The sequence below is a fragment of the Oryctolagus cuniculus genome, chromosome 2 (genome assembly GCF_051225735.1).
Source record: "Oryctolagus cuniculus isolate XC-2025 breed Fujian yellow rabbit chromosome 2, ASM5122573v1, whole genome shotgun sequence".
In the NCBI taxonomy this organism is placed as follows: Eukaryota; Metazoa; Chordata; class Mammalia; order Lagomorpha; family Leporidae; genus Oryctolagus; species Oryctolagus cuniculus.
In genome coordinates, this window is record NC_142868.1 from 100,922,151 (window position 1) to 100,936,844 (window position 14,694).

General features: G+C 39.6%; 1 pseudogene across 1 annotated transcript; it reads right to left on the reverse strand.

Annotated features, from left to right (window-relative positions):
• Positions 1–1,975: 1,975 nt before the first annotated feature.
• Positions 1,976–14,400, reverse strand: LOC149127948 (small ribosomal subunit protein eS24 pseudogene; annotated as a pseudogene). The gene is made up of 4 exons (XR_016230128.1): positions 14,042–14,400; positions 13,675–13,933; positions 12,458–12,544; positions 1,976–2,671 (listed from the first exon to the last, which is right to left on the reverse strand). The product of XR_016230128.1 is annotated as a small ribosomal subunit protein eS24 pseudogene (transcript).
• Between the last annotated feature and the right edge of the window lie 294 nt (positions 14,401–14,694).

Sequence of the window (14,694 nt, forward strand, 5' to 3'; positions counted from 1 at the left end):
GGAGCAGCCGGGTCTTGAACCGGCGCCCATATGGAATGCTGGCACTGCAGGGGGCTTTACCCACTATACCACAGTGCTGGCCCTATTTCCTAGCTGCTGGTTTTTATTTCGTCTTCGAAGACCCGAGATTGTGTTATAGGTTTTCCTTATAATACGTCTCTGCCTTCTTCGTTAGGATTGTCACTTGTCTGGAAAGGTGCAGCAGGTTTTGATCCTAGACATGCAGGCCGCACCTGCCTTCATCCTCATGCTATACCACAGAATCACAGAATCTATACCAATAGATTTTTTTCCACTCTGTATTTTTTTCCACATTAGGAACAAATACTGACTCCAAGATGGATGAACTAATTTTTTTCCTTCAACATTTCCCATTTGGGCTTTTTATCAGTTTCCCCCACCCAACCTGTCCATAAGCTTGTAATATTTTTGTTTGATAGGAAATGCTTGAAACACCTATTTTCTCTTCCTGCTTTTTCTAACCTTGCAGAGTAGGGAAAAAAGCTAGATTTGTGTAACTTCAGGGTGAACCATAAATCCTGAAACTGGAGTCAACAGATGTTACTGTCAAATCATTTTCTGGTAAGACTGTTTTCCCTAATTTATGTGCGAGGTGCCTAAGGTAACACAATATTTGTATCATGAATCCTTAAAAACAGCACTCCATTGTGCTTGTGTACTCTGGAAGAATTATGTTTTTAATATTAATTCTTCCAGATGTAGTGTAAAATTTACATACGAATGAAGGGGTTTTGAGACTGCACTTGTACTAGATTTTTAGATAATGTTTTTGTGTTACTTATAAGTTTCTGATTTCTTTCATGCAATACTAGCTGTGAATGAAGCCCTGTTACTTCCATTTTACTGAGGTGCTGCAACTGACCCAGATGAGAAATGTGCTCCATGTTATAGGTGCAATAAGTGAAAACATGGTTGTGATCTAACCCTTTGGACAGGTCTGTTCAGGCAACCAGCTGTATCAATGTGTTCACCTCAATCTCCAGCCCACACCCAGGGTGGACATGCCTTTCCAGGAGCCTTTGCCTTAATATATCTTTGTGTGGGTAGAGGGACTAAATCCAATCTTCTGTAGTACTGATACTATATGTCTTTTTAAACAGAAATTTAAAGATACATATTTTTAACTATTAAAAATATTCAGTTTTTATATAAAGCAGAACTTGATTTCATGTTTTATATGAAATATTTACCAAAAAAGAAAAAGAATAGGGCAAGAAGGGGGAGACTATCTCTAAAACCTTTGACTTGAGCCTGCTGGGTAAGCTTCTGAATATTGGGTTTGCTGAGAAATGAATATCAGTTTTTCTTGAAGGTGATAACATGAAGGACTTGGCCAGCAGTGATCTCCTGATGCCTAACAGGATACTTGGTTTACTTTTCTGCCATTATCTGTTGTGTTTTTAGTCTGTTCTCATTGTAATCATGCACAATACAGTTACTTCTGAAGATCAAGTTTACAAAGTCTGCTGAGTGGAGCAGTGTGACATGTAGTGACTCAGAATGTAAACTCTCAGGGGCAAATGTGGTAGTACCTTTGCTAAGATCAGGGGGTTGTTCAAATCTCTGTTGGTTGAAGAAGTTGGCCAGAAATGCTTGCCATGCTGCCAGAGCACTGCTGTGAAATGTGAAATACTTGTTTTTTAAATCATTTTCTTTTTGTTGTTGTTTTTCCATTCCTTTATTATCATTGGCATGGTTTGACATCAGATGCCGTCACCTCTTTATATTCTTTGAAGGTTGGAATAAAAAGTGTGGTGCCAAAAGAATATGAAATAAAATTTAAAGATAAGATTAGTAATATTTTTATGAGGATAATGATACCAGTGACTCAACTTTGACAAAAATGAATAAATGCTTTATTATTTGATGAGATCCTTCAAGATAGGCTGGGCAGAGCACCTGGAAAGCTTTCTTTAAAGCAGTGCTGCTTTGAGGGGATGATTGGGCTACAGAAAAAAAGTATTCCAACCACTGGTTTGACTTCATCATCCAAGTGCAATTTGCTAGAATAAACAGTGCAGGAAAAGGAAAAGCTAGACCATGGTTATGCCTGAGATTGAGCTAATAATTGCCCCACACTCTAGTATTTGCTGCACAAAGTAGTCATTGTAGACTGTCATCATTTCTTCTTTGTAGTGTTTACTGGATCATTTAACTGAGTAAAGCACATGTACTCCACACAGAAAATACACAGTTCATTCCACACATTTTTTTAAAGTTTTACAGTTTATTAATTCTTATGAAAAAGTCACAAAATCACCATAGATAAAGTCATCACAAAATCTTTATTCCTTCAGCTTTTTGCCAGCACTAACATTGGCTTTGGTAGTTCCCCTGAACTTCTTCATTCTGTTGTTACACTCCTTTTGCTGTTGTGTTGAGATCTTTTTCTTATACAGGCCATGTATTGCAAGTCAATGTTTGGGTTCATTTTTTTTAACATAATCTAAGGAATCACAAATCTTACCAAAGTCCATTGTCTTGCCACTGCCAAAATGGGTTCTAAATCCAAATAAAAAGTGACATCAGGAATCGTCTAGCACATTGTGGCTAGTTTTTCCCAAATCTCTGTGGAACAGTTGCCTTCCTAGAGTGGAACACATCAATGACCATTTGTTCCCTCTGAAGTGGTCGGTTAGTCATGAACTTCCTGGTACAAATAGTACTGTGTCATTCATTATATCAGCTGATTGATACAAAAAGAAAAATGCTACTATATTGCTATAAATCTCAAATAAAATATAATTCAATTCAACTGAGACAAAAGGTATAAAGAGTGATACCTGGGGCTGGCATTGTGGCACAGCAGTTTAAAGCCCTGCCCTGAAGTGCTGGCATCCCATATGGGTGCCAGTTCTAGTTTTGGCTGCTCCTCTTCAGATCCAGCTCTCTGCTGTGGCCTGGGAAAGCAGTAGAAGGTGGCCCAAGTGCTTGGGCCCCTGTGCCCATGTGGGAGACCCAGAAGAAGCCCCTGGCTCCTGGCTTTGGATCAGCTCAGCTCCAGCAATTGTGGCCATCTGGGGAGTGAACCAGCAGATGGAAGACCTCTCTTTCTATCTCTTTGTGTAACTCTTTCAAATAAATAAAATAAATCTTTAAAAAAAAAAGAGTGATACCTTATTCATAAAGTTACAGTTCACAAATAAGATAAAATAGCTGTGATTTTTTATATACTTTCACAGCAGTCTCGTATTCACAAGAACTAATCTGATGAAAACAAGTTGATATTACAAAAACAATACTATGACAGATAAATTTGGCATGTTCTTACTGTGAATGAACAGATCAAACATAGTAAAAAGTTTCATAAAATAAGATTCTACTAGTTAACCTTCAAGTACTAAGAAAAAAATCTGTTGTTTCTCAAAACAAATTTTGTGCATGTTACAATCACTGATCAGCATGCAATACTGAAATTATGGCAAAAAATAGAATACATATATATGATTATACTTTGGATAATTCATGGAAGAATGGAACTAAAGATGTGTTTTGAAATACATTTATAATTTTAATAACATAAGTATTTCATACAAAATTCAAAAATTTGTTGTATACATGGATTTCAAAATTCCATTTCCAGGGCCAGCACTGTGGCATAGTAAATGATGCCTACATCCTCCAAAAAAAGAAAAGCCTAGGACTGCATGGCTTTACTGCTGAATTCTACCAGACATTTAAAGAACTAGTTCCAATTCTTCTCAAGCTATTCAAAATAATTGAAAAGGAGGGAATTCTCCCAAGTTCTTTCTATGAAGCCAGCATTACCTTAATTCCTAAACCTGAAAAAGACACAACTGAGAAAGAGAACTACAGACCAATTTCCCATGAACACAAAAGCAAAAATCCTGTATAAAACTCTAGCCAAACAAGTCCAACAACACATCAGAAAAATCATTTACCCCAACCAAGTGGGATTTATCTCTGGTATGCATGGATTGTTCAATATTCAAAAATCAGTAGGAGACAAGATGGTGGAATAAGAAGGGAGCTTACTGATAGTTGAGGAGAAGACAGATTAATAAAAGTGAAGATAGTGTAGTCTCAGGGAAGAATTAGGGAAAAAAAGCAGAGGAAACTCTTCCGTAATTAGAGGGACATGGTAGACCTATGTGGAGGGCACAGGTACCCACAGCTTGGGACTCTAGCTGTTGAGAGGCTCTGCACCAGCACTGGAAAGAGTAGTGAGATAAAACCACAGTAGCCTGAGACACTGGCAGAAAAGTGGCAGGAAGAGCCTAAAGGGAACAAGGCTTGAAGCCCTGTGGGGGAAAAACACCAGCCTAACTAGAGGAGAGAAAAAATAAAAGGGACAGTATGGACATGATTCTCTCTCTCCAATCACCTTACAAAAGCCTAGGAACCAATAGAGCAGGCACCATTTTGGACATACGCAACAGTTGCACCAGCTTGGGGCTGTACCCAACAATCAGCCAAACAGAAAAACCTTACTCTGGTGGGGAGTAATAACAGGAGAGTAAGACCTAGTGAATGTGTGGAGCTTATGAACTGGCACAGTGAAAAAAAAAAAAAACCTGAGGGTGTGTGGTATAACTCACAGTGTGGCTGAGACTTGAGTAGTCTTAGTGGGAGATGCCACAAGCACAGGCCACACTGGCTACCCGGTGAAAGACATTGCAGGGGAATCTGAGCTTACAGTGAGGAATGCACTGATCTTTTGTGTGGTCCTTGGGACACAGCAGATGAATATTATACCCACAGGGGCTCATGCTCAGGCACTGATTGCCACCAAGGAGAAGAGCTCAGCTGAGCAGAATTACTTCCCTTCTGAATAAAAAGAAAAAAAAAGAGGGAGAGAAGATTTACACACCAAACCTGGGTGTGTAACCTTTGGCACACCCTTAACCCTGAAGAACTGAACAGAACTCTCTGGCCACACCCACCACAAGCCTCTAGAGATTTACCAAAAGCAGACAGTCCACTTAATTTGGAGACATAGTATAATGAAAAAAGCCACCACAGCAAGAAAAAAAAAAAAAGAAGAAACCAAAGAATATATCCACAATGCCAAAGAACAAACACAAAAACTGAGGAAATAAGAACAAGGAAGACACCATGATGCTCCCAAATGAACGTGACACTCCAATACAAGAATATGAAGATGAGATAGAAGAAATGGAAGATATAGAATGCAAAAAATGTATGATCAGAACACTTACAAATTATCAAAAACAAATGCATGAACTACAGAAATTCATACAGGACAGGACAGAAAATCTCTCTCGTGGAAATGAAATCTTAAGGAGGAATCAAAATGAAATGAGGAATTTAATAGAACATGAAATTGAGATATTGAAGAGAAATCAAAATGAAATGAAGAATTTAATAGAACAAAGGAAAAACATTTGAGAGCCTTAAAAACAGAATCAGTGAGGTAGAAAAGAGAATATCTGACCTAGAAGACAGAGCACAGGAAAGTATACAGTCAAACCAAAGAAAAGAAGAGGAAATTAGAAATCTAAAAAAGATTGTTGGGAATCTACAGGATACTATTTAAAAAACTAACAATCGGGTTCTAGGAGTTCCTGAAGACATGGAGAGAGAGAAAGGATTAGAAGGCCTTTTTAGTGAGATACTAGCAGAAAACTTCCCAGGTTTGGAGAAGGAAAGAGACATCCAAGTACAAAAAGCACATAGAACCCCCAATAAACAAGATCCAAAGAGATCCTCATCATGACACGTTGTAATTAAATTCACCACAGTGAAACATAAAGAAAAGATTCTAAAATATGCAAGAGAGAAACATCAGATTACTCTCAGAGGATCTCCAATTAGACTCACAGCTGACTTCTCATCAGATACCCTATAGGCTAGGAGGGAATGGCTAGATATAGCCCAAGTACTAAGAGAAAAAAACTGCCATCCCAGAATATTATATCCTTCAAAGCTCTCATTTGTGAATGAAGGTGAAATAAAGACCTTTCATAGCAAACAAAGAATTTGTCACCACTCGTCCAGCCCTGCAAAAGATGCTTAAAGATGTGTTACACACAGAAACACAGAAACATGGCCATCAATATGAAAGAAGGTAAAGGAAGAAAATTTCCCAGTAAAAGATCACAGGAAGTTCAAAGCACATATTAGAAATATCTTTGAAAAATTGCAGGGCAAAGTCACTACTAATCAACAGTCACTTGAATGTGAATGGCCTCAACTCCCAGTTAAAAGACACAGACTGGATGAATGGATTAAAAACCAAAACCCATATATTTTCTGCTTACAAGAAACACATCTTTCCAGCAAAGATGCATGCAGATTGAATGTGAAAAGTTGGAAAAAGATATCCCATGCCAACAGAAACCAAAAAAGAGCTGGCATAGCCATCTTAATATCAGACAAAATAAACTTTAACACAAAAACTGTTAAGAGAGACAAAGAGAGGCACTATATAATGATTAAGGGATCAGTTTCAACAGGGAGAGGTAACTATTATAAATGTACATGCACCTGATTACAGGGCACCGGGTTATTTAAAAGATATGTTAAGGAACTTAAAGGGAGACTTAGACTCCAATACAATAGTATTGGGGGACTTCAATACTCCACTTTCAGCAATAGACAGATCAACCTGACAGAAGATCAACAAGGAAACAGCAGATTTAATCGGCACTACAGACCAAATGGATCTAACAGATATCTACAGAACTTTTCATCCTACACTTGAGGAATACACATTTTTCTCAGCAGTACATGGAACCTACTCTAGGACTGGCCACATACTAGGCCATAAAGCAAGTCTCAGCAAATTCAAAAGAACTGAGTTCATACCATGCATCTTCTCAGACCACAGTGGAATGAAGCTGGAAATTAGCAACTCAGGAATCCCTAGAGCATATGCAAACACATGGAGACTGAACAACATGCTCCTGAATGAACAATGAGTCATAGAAGAAATCAAAAGAGAAATCAAAAACTTTCTGAAAGCAAATGAGGATAACAACACAACATATCAAAACTTATGGGATACAGCAAAAGCAATGTTAAGAGGGAATTTTATAGCAATAGGTGCCTACATCAAGAAATTGGAAAGGCACCACGTGGATGAGCTATAAATGCATCTCAAAGATCTAGAAAAGCTGCAGCAAACAAGACCCAAAACTAGTAGGAGAAGAGAAATAATTAAAATTAGAGAAGAAATCAACAGAACTGAATCCCCCCAAAAATTACAAAAGATCAGCAAAATGAAGAGCTGTTTTTTTGGAAAAAAAAAATTGACACCCCATTGGCCCAACTAACTCAAAAAATAAAAGACCCAAATCAATAAAATCAGAGATGAAAAAAGGAAACGTAACAACAGACACTACAGAAATAAAAAGAGTCATCAGAAATTACTACAAAGAGCTGTATGCCAGCAAACAGGGAAATCTATCAAAAATGGGCAGATTCCTGGAAACATACAACCTACCTAAATTGAACCATGAAGACATAGGATACCTAAACAGACCCATAACTGAGACAGAAATTGAATCAGTAGTAAAGGCCCTCCAAAGAAAGAAAAGCCCAGGACTAGATGGATTCACTGCTGAATTCTACCAGACATTTAAAGAAGAACTAGCTCCAATTCTTCTCAAACTATTCAGAACAATCCAAAAAGAGGGAATCCTCCCGAATTCTTTCTGTGAAGTCAGCATCACCTTAATTCCTAAACTTGAAAAAGATACAGTATTGAAAGAGAATTACAGACCAATTTCCCTGATGAACATAGACACAAAAATCCTCAATAAAATTCTGGCCAATAGAATGCAACAACAGGTCAGAAAGATCATCCATCCAAACCAAGTGGGATTTATCCCTGGTATGCAGGGATCGTTCAATGTAGGTAATTTAATCAACATGATACACTACATTAACAAACTGCAGAAGAAAACCATATGATTATCTCAATAGATGTAGAGAAAGCATTCGATAAAATAAACATCCTTTCATGATGAAAACTCTAAGCAAATTGGGTCTAGAAGGATCATTCCTCAATACAATCAAAGAAATTTATGAAAAACCCACGGCCAACATCCTATTGAATGGGGAAAAGTTGGAGGCATTTCCACTGAGATCTGGTACCAGACAGGGATGCTCACTCTCATCACTGTTGTTCAATATAGTACTAGATTTTGAGCCAGAAACATTAGACAAGAAAAAGAAAATAAAGGGATACAAATTGGGAAGGAAGAAGTCAAACTATCCCTCTTTGCAGATGATATGATTCTTTATTTAGGGGATCCAAAGCAATCTACTAAGAGACTACTGGAACTCAAAGAAGAGTTTGACAAAGTAGCAGAATATAAAATCAATGCACAAAAATCAACAGCCTTTGTATACACTGGAAATACCATGGCCGAGAATGAACTGCTAAGATCAATCCCATTTACAATAGCTACAAAAACAATCAAATAGCTTGGAATAAACTTAACCAAGGATGTCAAAGATCTTTACAATGAGAATTACAAAATCTTAAAGAAAGAAATAGAGGAGGATACCAAAAATTGGAAAAATCTTCCATGCTCATGGACTGGAAGAATCAATATCATCAAAATGTCCATTCTCCCAAAAGCAATTTATAGATTCAATGTGATACCAATCAAAATACCAAAGACATTCTTCTCAGATCTGGAAAAAAAGATGCTGGAATTCATATGGAGATGCAGGAGACCTCGAATAGCTAAAGCAATCTTGTACAACAAAAACAAAGCCAGTGGCATCACAATACCAGATTTCAGGACATACTACAGGGCAGTTATAATCAAAACAGCATGGTACTGGTACAGAAACAGATGAATAGACCAATGGAACAGAATTGAAACACCAGAAATCAATCCAAACATCTACAGCCAACTTATATTTGATCAAGGATCTAAAACCAATTCCTGGAGCAAGGACAGTCTATTCAATAAATGGTGCTGGAAAAACTGGATTTCCATGTGCAGAAGCATGAAGCAAGACCCCTACCTTTCACCTTACACAAAAATCCACTCAACATGGACTGAAGATCTAAATCTATGACCTGACATCATCAAATTATTAGAGAACATTGGAGAAACCATGCAAGATATAGGCACAGGCAAAGACTTCTTGGAAAAGACCTGGGAGGCACAGGCAGTCAAAGCAAAATCAACTATAGGGATTGCATCAAATTGAGAAGTTTCTGTACTGCAAAAGGAACAGTCAGGAAAGTGAAGAGGCAACCAACACAACAGGAAAAAATATTTGCAAACTATGCAACATATAAAGGATTAATAACCAGAATCTGCACAGAGATCAAGAAACTCCACAAAAACAAAACAAACAACCCACTTAAGAGATGGGCCTAGGACCTCAATAGACATTTTTCAGGTGAAGAAATCCAAATAGGCAACAGACATATCAAAAAATGTTCAGGATCATCAGGGAAATGCAAATCAAAACCACAATGAGGTTTCACCTCACCCCAGTTAGATTGGCTCACATTCAGAAATCTACCAACAACAGATGCTGGCAAGGATGTGGGGAAAAAGGGACACTAACCCACTGTTGGTGGGAATGCAAACTGGTAAAGCCACTATGGAAGACAGTTTGGAGAGTCCTCAGAAACCTGAATATAACCCTACCATACAACCCAGCCATTCCACTCCTTGGAATTTACCCAAAGGAAATTAAATTGGCAAATAAAAGAGCTGTCTGCACCTTAATGTTTATTGCAGCTCACTTCACAATAGCTAAGACCTGGAATCAACCCAAATGCCCATCCATAGTAGACTAGATAAAGAAATTATGGGACATGTACTCTATAGAATACTATACAGCAGTAAAAAACCACTGAAATCAGGTCATTTGCAATAAAATGAAGGAATCTGGAAAACATCATGCTGAGTGAAATAAGCCAGTCCCCAGGGGACAAATATCATATGTTCTCCTGATTGTTGACAACTAACCGAGCACCAAAAAGGAAACCTGTTAAAGTGAAATGGACACTATGAGAAACAATGACTTGATCAGCCCTTGTCCTGATTTTTGAGGAACATTTACTACTTTATTCCTTTTAGTATTTTTTTGTTCTACTTAATTCCATTGGTTGAACTCTGTAATTAACACACAATTATTCTTAGGTATTTAAATTTAACTGAAAAGTGATCCCTGTTAAATATATGAGTGGGAATAAGAAAGGGAAGAGATGTGCAGTTCAGCACATGCTCAATCAGACTTACCCCCAATGGTAGAGCTAGAAACATGCCAGGGGATTCCAATTCAATCCCATCAAGGTGACATGTTCCAATGCCATCTCACTAGTCAAAGTGATCAGCTTCAGTTCACAATTGATCACAATGATAGGATTAAGTGTCAAAGGGATCACATAAACAAGACTAGTGTCTGCTAATACTAACTGATGAAATTAAAAAGGAGAGAACAATCCAACATGGGAAGCGGGATACACAGCAGACTCAGAATGGCAGATGTCCTAAACAGCACTCTGGCTTCAGAATTAGTCCTTAAGGCATTCGGATCTGGCTAAAAAGCCCGTGAGAGTATTTCAGGCATGGAAAGCCAAGACATTCTGACAAAAAATAACCTAAATGAAAGATCTCTGTGAGATCACAGCAGAAAGAATGGGCCATCAAAGAAGGAGGTACCTTTCTCTGAAGGGAGGAGAGAACTTCCACTTTGTCTATGACCTTGTCTAAAAAAGATCAGAGTTTGTGAACTCAAGAGGCATCCATAGCCTTGGCAGCTCATGACAAGAGCCTCGGGTGATTACTGAGGCCATAAACAAGAGTGTCAATTGTTAAATTTCAACAGGAGTCACTGTGCACTTACTCCCCATGTAGGATCTCTGTCCTTAATGTGTTGTACTATGTGAATTAATGGTATAAATAGTACTCAAACAGTACTTTATACTTTGTGTTTCTGTGTGGGTGCAAATTATTGAAATCTTTACTTAGTATATACTAAACTGATCTTATGTATATAAGCATAATTGAAAATGAATCTTGATGTGAATGGGATGGGAGAGGGAATGGGAGATGGGATGGTTGTGGATGGGAGGGTAGTTATGTGGGGGAAAGCCACTATAATCCAAAAGCTGTACTTTGGAAATTTATATTTATTAAAAAAAGTTAAAAACAATATCAGAGAACCCAAGATGTGCTACACTTGAAGTTCTCATTTCCTAGCTCAGTTACTAAAACAGCAAAGAAGAAACCCTTGAATAGAATTAGACTCATATTCACCCTACTTCTTGGAACAATTTAAATACCTTAAGAAAAGCTAGAGGTCAGAATCAAATAACCCTGCTCTAAACTTTTAAGCTACAGGAGTTGACTGACAAACTGAGTAGGTCTCCAACTAAATGCAAACTGTAAAAAAAAAGAAAAGTTGCAACATGGAAAATTACAAAGACGGGCTGAAAAACTCTAAAAGCAGAGTTCAAAAATAAAAGATCAAAACTTCTTGTCAACTTTTTTCCTAACAGAAAACCTGGTTGTTTTAACATTAACATGTAGGACCAAATTCTAACTTCATGTCAATGTGCCTTTTGTAGTAATGCTCTCAATTTCCAGAAACTCATGTGGCCAATTCCATGATAACCTCAGCCAATCTACCACAAATCTACAACACTTTATATTTTCCTCAGCTGATTGTCCTGTTTTGTTCCTCTTTCTCCATGCCAAACACCATTATACTTTAGGACAAATATTACTTTTTCCTTTATTCAAAACATATCTCTTATAACTTCACTAAAAGTATGTCTGTGTATCATAGTTTTTTAACCTTTGCTCTTAATTTTGGTTACCATATACTTGTTAGAATTATTCCTTATTCTAAGTAACTTAATTTCTAGCAAAAGCTTAGTAAACAATTTTGAACTGACATACTTCAATAATTGATGAAAGCACAGTTATTTATAGGCCCAGTGCCTTTTATAGAATTTAAGATGTCAAGAGTTCATGAATTTACATTTAGGAACATTTACCTCTTTCAGAGGTTAATATGGTAATGCACAGCTATAGTAAAAACGGTGGTCCTTACTAGCACTTCTTGCAGGCTTGTGCCAGGTGCTTGGTTGAGGGATCTACACACCTTAACCTTTTTGATCCTCATCACAGCTTTCTGGGGCTTTAACTTTGGTTATCTCTACTTCTCAGTTAAGACATGACAGACATGCCCTGAGTAACTTTCCCTTAGTCACATAGGAGATGCATGATGGAGTCAGAAATGAAACCCAGGCAGTCTGCTACATACACGTACATATATACACATACACAGGCATGTACATATTCCTCAGCCTGCTATATGTACACATGCATATATAGACACATACATATGTGTTCCTCACATCAAATAATAAAGAGCAATTTTTCCAGTAGCCAACGTGACAACTTAAACTCGTAGTGTTTAAAAGCCATAAAACTTACAAATTGAAGATTTCAATGAGATTGGCTTGTACCTGCATTGTGTTATCTCTGGTCAGTGTTTTCAGTACCCAGAATAATGCTGACAGAAGTACCATGGCCTTCCCGTTGGGCATTTTGCACTGTCAAGTGAATTTTAGCAACAAGTGAGCATAAATTCTAACATGATAAAAAGCTTCAGAATATTAGATAATATTAAATTACCATGTGTAAAATGTTTATGGAAAATATGTATCATGACAAAGCCATGCATGGATTATCAAAAAAATTTTTATACCAAAACAAATGTACAACTTTTCTTCCCACAAACTTTTTCAAGTACAATCATGTTGCTCCTGGCATTATTTAAAGTAATTAGAAAAAAAAAAAAACTATCAAATAACAGATAACTCTTCCAAAGCCAAGAAACACTCCTTTAATGAGCCAGAGTGTTCTGCCCCAATTCAGTCCTACAAGGTGACCACAAGCCAAAAAAGGTTTCATTCTCAGCCTAAGTCAAATTCTCCATTTTCTCAAATGCCTTATCAACCCAGTTTTCTTTCAGGTAATCTCCCTCTCGAATCCCAATATCCTGGAGACCTTTCTTGAAGTTTCCTAATTAACACTGCACTCATGCTCCAGTCCTTTCAGAAAGATCCTCCTCCCAAACTCTCCTTTCCCCCACTTTTCCCAAGGATTTTCCACAGGCCCCATCTCACATATCCCATGCATCCCTGCTATGGCTCTTGCAAAAGTCATCTGCTTTCAGCAATAATATTCTTCCCTTTTCCTATCTATCCTCGGATGGAGACATACACAAACATATTCTCCCGTCTCCCAGCTCTTCCAAGGCACCAAACGCTCCCCCAGAGTTTCCCTCCAGTGCTGTCGACCTTGGTCCTGCACTCTAAACACCGACCTTTTGCTCAGTCTTTCAAATCCAGAAGTGCTGGGGTTTTACTCTTTGCCAACAGCACATGGATTTCCTTCCAGGTCTACCTTCCATGGCGCCACACCCAAGTCTTATCGGTCCCTGATTTCCTGCAGAACCCCAGAGAAACCCAGTCCCCAATATCCCTTCTGCCCCTCCTGTCTCTGTGGCCCCTAATTCTCCTGTAGGCGCCCTCAGACCCCAGATTTCTCCCCATACATGCGGCCCCTCTCTGCTGTGGGACAGAGGCCCACCTCACTGCCTGCAGGGCTTGGGGGTTCCTTCCCTTAACCTTAATGCCCCCAGGCTGCTGACAGCGTCAGTCCGGCCGGACTGACTCACCTGCTGCTCCTGTCCAGGAGGAAGGCACAGCCGGCCAGGTTAAGCCAACACCGAGCAGCATCTGAAACTTGGAGACGAGCACGTCGTTGTTGAACTTCGGTATCACTTCCAGGTCCAGCTCCAGCCCCGTGTCCTCCAGGGCCCGGCCGACTCCAGCCACTTCTTCTCACGTCTGAGCCTCTGCCGCTGGGACCCCAAGAGGCCTGCTGCCAGCAGACGCTGCGACTGCACTCCACTGAGGTAGGCCCTAGATCTGTCACTGCCTCAAAGATAAACACAGTCACAAATCAGCTCCACAGCCCAGCGCCGTGGCCACCACCTCTGCTGCAGTCCCAGGCCCCCCCACGGCAGCCCCAGGCTTCCTCACCACACAGAAGCCTGAGGTCTAACTTCGCCCCCACCGCCGCTGGGCCCACGCTCAGCGCCCGTTGTTTGACCACCACGGCCGCCATCTTCCCACGCTCAACACTGCCTCCTCCCCACACTTCCTTGCTACCAACGCTGCATTCTGCCAGGACTCATGGCTGCCACCGTCACAGCCTCCCTGCTGTTCATGGCCGCCCTACTCTTCCTGGCCGTGGCCGCCGCCCCACTCTTCAGGGAAGCCCCACTCTTCATGGACTCTGCCTTCGCCAATGTCCAGAATTCGTAGTTGCTACTTCTGCCGCTTGGTGACGCAGCATGTACTGCGCAAGCGCCACACGCCCGGCCCCGCCCCTTCCTCCTGGTCTCACTCGCCCCCCTCCTACCTTCACTTTCACCTGTCCCGTGGACGCCATGGAGTTGACTGTCCGAGAGCTTTTCCCTTCCCACTGACCCGGGGGCATAGGGCCCTCTTCTGACATCTCTAAGTAGTAAACTTCTACTTCATAGATGTGGTTCAGTTGCCTTGACTCACACTGAATCTAACTTTACTGATGGTCAGAACTCTCCTAGAGCGGCCACCTGGTAGGAATAAGCTAGAAACAGATCAGACAAGTCTCCAAGGCATCTGGAAATCTTAATACGTGTCCTGTAAAA